Source organism: Dromiciops gliroides, chromosome 1 (genome assembly GCF_019393635.1).
Source record: "Dromiciops gliroides isolate mDroGli1 chromosome 1, mDroGli1.pri, whole genome shotgun sequence".
Lineage (NCBI taxonomy): Eukaryota > Metazoa > Chordata > Mammalia > Microbiotheria > Microbiotheriidae > Dromiciops > Dromiciops gliroides.
This window is the reverse complement of record NC_057861.1, coordinates 378254416-378260450: the sequence shown is the minus strand read 5'-3', so window position 1 is coordinate 378260450 and position 6035 is coordinate 378254416. Positions and strand designations below refer to the sequence as shown.

At 37.6% G+C, this 6035-nt stretch overlaps 1 pseudogene; it reads left to right on the top strand.

Moving 5' to 3' along the window:
- Positions 1-1225: 1225 nt before the first annotated feature.
- Positions 1226-1570, top strand: LOC122749455 (annotated as a pseudogene).
- Positions 1571-6035: the final 4465 nt, after the last annotated feature.

Genomic DNA, 6035 nt, shown 5'->3' with positions numbered 1-6035 from the left:
GTACAATATTAAATACTAGAGGTGATAATGGACATCTCTGTTTCACTCCTGATCTTATTGAAAATTCCTCTTACATCCCTATTATATATAATGTTTGCTGATGTTTTTAGGTAGATACTGCTTATTATTTTAAGGAAAGTTCTACCTATTCCTATGCTCTCTATAGTTTTTTGTTTTGGGGGTTTGGTTTTTGTTTTGTTTTGGTTTGGTTTTTTTTGTGAGGCAATTGGGGTGAAATGACTTGCCCAGGGTCACACAGCTAGTTAGTGTCAAGTGTCTGAGGTCGGATTTGAACTCAGGTCTTCCTGACTCCGGGGCCAGTGCTCCATCCACTGTGCCACCTAGCTTCCTCCTCTCTAGTGTTTTTAATAGGAATGAGTGTTGTATTTGTTCTTTTTCTAGCTTTTTAAGTTGCATAACTAATTTGTTGATCTCCACTTTCTCTTTTTTATTGATGTAGACATTTAGAGATATAAAATTTCCCCAAACACAGTTTGGCTGCATCACATAAGTTTTGGTATGTTGTATTATTACTGTCATTCTCTTGGATGAAGTTATTGATTGTTTCTATAATTTGTTGTTTGACACACCGATTCTTTAGAATGAAATTATTTAGTTTCCAATTAATTTTCAGTCTACCTTTACATGGCTCTTTATTGCATGTAATTTTTTATTGCATCATGATCTGAGAAGGATGCATTTGCTATTTCTGCCATTCTACATTTGACTGTGAGGTTTTTGTGCTTCTCAGCCAGTGTTGGTGGCTCTCATAACTGGCCTATTGCACCACCAGCCTGCTTAGCCAGGACCAAGGTGCCTCAGTTGCAGTTCTGTGGCCAAGAGTTTCCTGTTGATATGCCCAGACCCCCTGTGCACTGTGTTGAGCTGCACTGAACTCCCCTTTTGTCTAAGTGAGACTGACTTTTCCTGAGTCTTTAAAATTATCTCATATTGGAAAATTGTGTCTCTCTATATTTTTGTAGTTTCTGTTGTTTCAGAATATATTCAGAGACTTGATTTAATGTTGTTTTTGAGGGAAACCCGGGAGAGCTCAGGCAACTTCCTGGCTTCTCTCCACCATCTTGGTTCCTCCTCCTGACTTTGGCTTTTCTACAATGTCTGCTTCCTGGTTTTTTCTGCATGGGGCCTAGTTGTCATCAGACAACAGCCTCTGAAAACGCACAGCCCGAGAGAAGGAGGTGCAGGGAAGCAATGAGCATGCAAGATGTTGAGCATTCTGCAGGAGCTCTGCAAGAAGGAGTACATGCTGCTGTGATTAAAGGTGGTGCTGCATGACCAGCTCAGTTGGCTCCAAGTTGAAGAGATGGCCCTTCAATCAATTATTAGCTTCAGAGAAAGGGATGGAATGACCCATTCTTCACGTCTAACAGAAGAACCAGAAAATATCTTGGTGCAGATAGACAATGAAACTCCCATCAATCAAGTTGAATTACAACTGAGTACAAGAAATCATGCTCAAGAAAAGGAAGAGGAGGAGGAGGAGGAGACTCAGATTCCTAAAGGAGAAAAGGAAAAATCGGGATTAGTTATTAATCTAAGTTCATTTTAAGATTAAAGAACTTTCTCTGTTCAAAGAAACCATCCCAGTACAGTCATTATATTTTGTTAAAAGAGAATGAATAACTCTCAGAAAATACACTATTAAAATGACACCCTAGCTCAGCGAAGCTGTCCTGTTGAATTAAAACAAAAACTGACCATAGGTAGGAAATTCAAGAATATTTTAATCACAGAAAAAAGGTCAAGTTCATGTAACTTAGTCAAATTAGATACATATACATGTATTTGCAACCAGAAAATTTTAAATGTAAGCCAGCCTTCAAATTTTGCTAATGCACATTGACAACCAAAGACACACTATTAAACTCCCTTGTGCATAGTGCAAGGGTGTGTTATAGGGTCTAGAATCTAGTAGATAGAAAGGTTAAGAAGAGGTATAATGGGATTTAGCTTCACATATAAGGAACATGAGCTGTTTAAATTACATTCTGAGGAACACAGCTCATTATGTTGCTTGCTGTGGTTGCAAGATAATTTAATTTGAGTTACCACATTGTAATAAAATGTGGTCAGAGTAAATTTGAGATAGAAAAGGCTGTCTACTAGATACTAAAGGGAAGAGCCAAACCATGTTCTTCTAGGATACATATTGTAATAATAAAACTGAATTGTTTTAAAAATTATTTTGGTATTTAAGGAAATGTGCCATATTTTATTTTTTAAAATGTCCTAGGAAATACTTGAGTGTTTTTTTATAATAAAGAGAAAATGGCTAAAGAAATATAACATATTAAAATAAAAATAAAAGATGACTTTGTACACATGTGAACGACCTGATTTCAAATTCAATTTCAGGCTTTCACTAGATGAGTGAACATGGGCAAATAACTTAATTTTTGCCTGATTCACTTTACTCAACTATAAAATTGGTTGTTGTGTGCTTCTCAAAGTGCCTTGTACTTAATAGATTCTTTTTTTCCTATTTAGAATTTTATTTTCCCAAATTACATGTAAAATACAAATTTTGTAATAAGTTTTTTAAACTTTGCAATTCAAATACTCTTCCTTCCTCTCTCCCACCCTCAAGAACTCAAGCAATTCAATATGAGCAATACATGAGCAGGCATGCAAAACTTTTTCACATTAGCAAGGTTGTGAAAGAAAATAGACAAAAACAAAACTTCAGATAAAGGAAATAACAAAAGAAAAAAGCTTCAATCTATATTCAGATACCATCAATTCTCTCTCTGTAGATAGTCTGTATTTTTCACAAGACCTTCAGTATTGTCTTGGATCTTTGTATTGCTGAAAATAACCAAGAAATTCACAGCAGATCATCTTAAAATATTGCTGTTATGAATAAATGCACAGAACTCCTGATAAAGTTACCCCCAAAACAACAATAAAACAATCCCTGAAGCAGCAAAACACCCAAAAAGATGGGTTGAGATTATTTTGAATCCAAAGGCAGATTAGACTGTGCCATGCTGGGCTACAAGAAGAGTTCAACATCATAATCACACCTACAGAGACCCCAGGCACACTGTGCCAGAGGAACTTACCCCCAAGCCTCTGAATCAGCCACAGCAAGAGCATCCTCTGGAACTAAGTTTATGGTTGTGTGAGAGGGCTAAATGGCTGTCTGGAGTGAAAATACAGGAGTGTCTGTAGGACGAAAGGAGGAATTTGGCTATCCCACCCCAGCACAGAACCAGGAAGGAATCTTGAGTGGTGGGAGTCCCAAGTGGGGGAGGGGTGCAGGCTCATCTGAGCTAAAAACCATCAAAGCACACAAAGTTCTGCTTGTTGGTTAATTGGCAAGTTGGCTTGAGGTCATATTCAGACCATAGAATAGGTCAAGCAAGAAAAAAACCTGCCCTCCCTCAAACCAAAACACCTGAGACCCTCTGACACTTTTGAGAGTGTAGCTTGGAAGTAGGGCCCCACTGTAAGAGGGAATAAAAAGTCAAGTAAAAGAAAGCAAGATGAGAAAGCAAAGAAAGTTGAGAACTATCAAAAGGTTTTTTAACAACAAGGAAAATCATGGTGCAACCTCAGAAAAATATAACAACCTCAGGGCCCCTTCATCCAAAGATTCCAAGAAAAATATGAATTTGTTTCAGGTCATGGAAGTGTTCAAAAGGGATGTGAATAGAAATAGGAGAGATAGAAGGAAGATTTAGAGAGGCAGAGGAAAGAATGAAAAGAGAAATGAGAGATATGCAGGAGAGTCATGAGAAAAAAATCAACAACTTGAAAAGCCAAATGGAAAAGGAGACAAAAAAGCTCTCAAAGAAAATAATTGCCTAAGAATTAGGATTGAACAAATGGAAGCTAGTGATTTTATGAGGAACCAAGACACAGTAAAGCAAATACAAATTAATTTTAAAAAATAGAGGGAAATATGAAATGTCTACTTGGAAAAAAAGCTGACCTGGAAAATAGATCCAGGAGAGATCATTTGAAAGTCATTGGACTACCTGAAAGCCATGAACAAAATAAGAGTTTAGACAGCATTTTCCAAGAAATTGTCAGGGAAAATTGCCCTTATATTCTAGATGCAGAAAGTAAAATAGAAATTGAAAGAATCCTACTATCACCTCCTGAAAGAGATCACAAAAAGAAACCTAAAGTAATATTATAGCCAAATTCCAGAGCTCCCAAATCAAGAAGAAAATATTGCAAGCAGCCAGAAAAAAGAAATTCAAATACTGTGGAGCTACAGTAAGTAAAACACAAGATCTAGCAGCATCTGCATTAAATGACCAGAAGGCATGGAATATGATATTCAAGAGGGCAAAGTAATGGGAACTACAGCCAAGAATAACCTACCCAGTAAGACTCCATATAATCTTTTGGAGGAAACAATGGGACTTCAATGAAAAAGAGGACTTTCAGGAATTTTTGATGAGAAGACCTGAACTGGTAGTCAGCTAGGTGGCACAGTGGATAAAACACCGGCCTTGGATTCAGTAATACCTGAGTTCAAATCTGGCCTCAGACACTTGATACTTACTAGCTGTATGACCCTGGGCAAGTCACTTAACCCCCATTGCCCCCCCACACACACACACACAAAATACCTGAACTGAATAGAAAACTTGACTTACAAATACAGAACCCTAGAAAAGCATAAAATGTTATATAGGAAAAAAGAAATCATGAGAAATGTTAAAAGATTAAACTGTTTACATTCCTCCATGGAAAGATAATACTTCAAACTCATAAATTCTTTCTCAGTATTAGGGTAGCTGAAAGGAATACACTTAGACAGATGGCACAGGTGTGTACTGAATATGAAGGTATGATATCTGTAAAGCATTTATTTTTTGTTTATCCTTTTTTTGTGGGGCAGAAAGAGTGTGGTGGCTTATGTCTGGGGCCGGATTTGGGCTCAGGGCCTCTTGGGTCCACTGTGCCAACTAGCTAACCTATGATGACATCTTTAAAATAGGGTTGAGCAGTAGGAGGAATGCACTGGGGGAGGAGGAAGGAGGGAGGTGGACTGGGGAGAGGTACCTCACATGAAGGAAACAAGAAAAACACTTATGGAGGGAAGGGGAAGATGGGGAAGGAGTGCGGGAGTGTGTGAAACTTACTATTATCACAATTGGCTCAAAGAGGGAATAACATACATACTTAAATGGGTATAGTAATATATATTTGCCCTGAGAGAAAGTGGAAGGGGAAGGAGATAATGGGGGGGGGGGAGAACAGGGGAAGAAAGGAAGGGCAGATTGGTGGAGGGAGCAGTAAAAAGCAAAACACTTTTGAGGAAGGTCAAGATGTTCTTCAAAACTGCACATGTATGACATATTGAATTGCTTGATTTCATAGAGAGGGTTGAGGAAGGAGGGAAGAAGAAAAATTTAGAAAACAGAATTAGCTCAAAGGCCTAATCTCATCAGAGTTGGCTATTCAGTTCAGGTCTTTTCATCACAACTGACAGAAAGTCCTTTTTTTCATTGAAGTCCCATTTTTTCTCTGGAAAGATAATGCCAGTTTTGTTGGGTAGGTGATTTTGGTTGTAATCCTAATTCCTTTGCCCTCTTATCCTTTAATGTAGAAGCTGATAGATCTTGTGTTATCCTGACTGTGGCTCCACAGTACTTGAATTGTTTCTTTCTGGTCGCTTCCAGTATTTTCTCCTTGACCTGGGAGGTCTGGAATTTGACTATAATATTACTGGGAGTTTTCATTTTGGGGTCTCTTACAGGATGTGATTAGTGGATTCTTTCAATTTCTATTTTACCTTCTACTTCTAGAACATCTGGGCAATTTTACTTGACAATCACTTCAAAGATGATGTCTAAGCTATTTTTTTTTGATCATGGTTTTCAGGTAATCCAATAATTTTCAAATTATCTATACTGAATCAGCTGTTTTTCCAAGGAGATATTTCACATTGCCCTCTATATTTTCATTCAGGTGGATTTGCTTTATTCTGTCTTTATTTGTCATAAAGTCATTAGCTTCCCTTTGTGCTAATTCTTAAGCAAGTATTTACTTCAGTG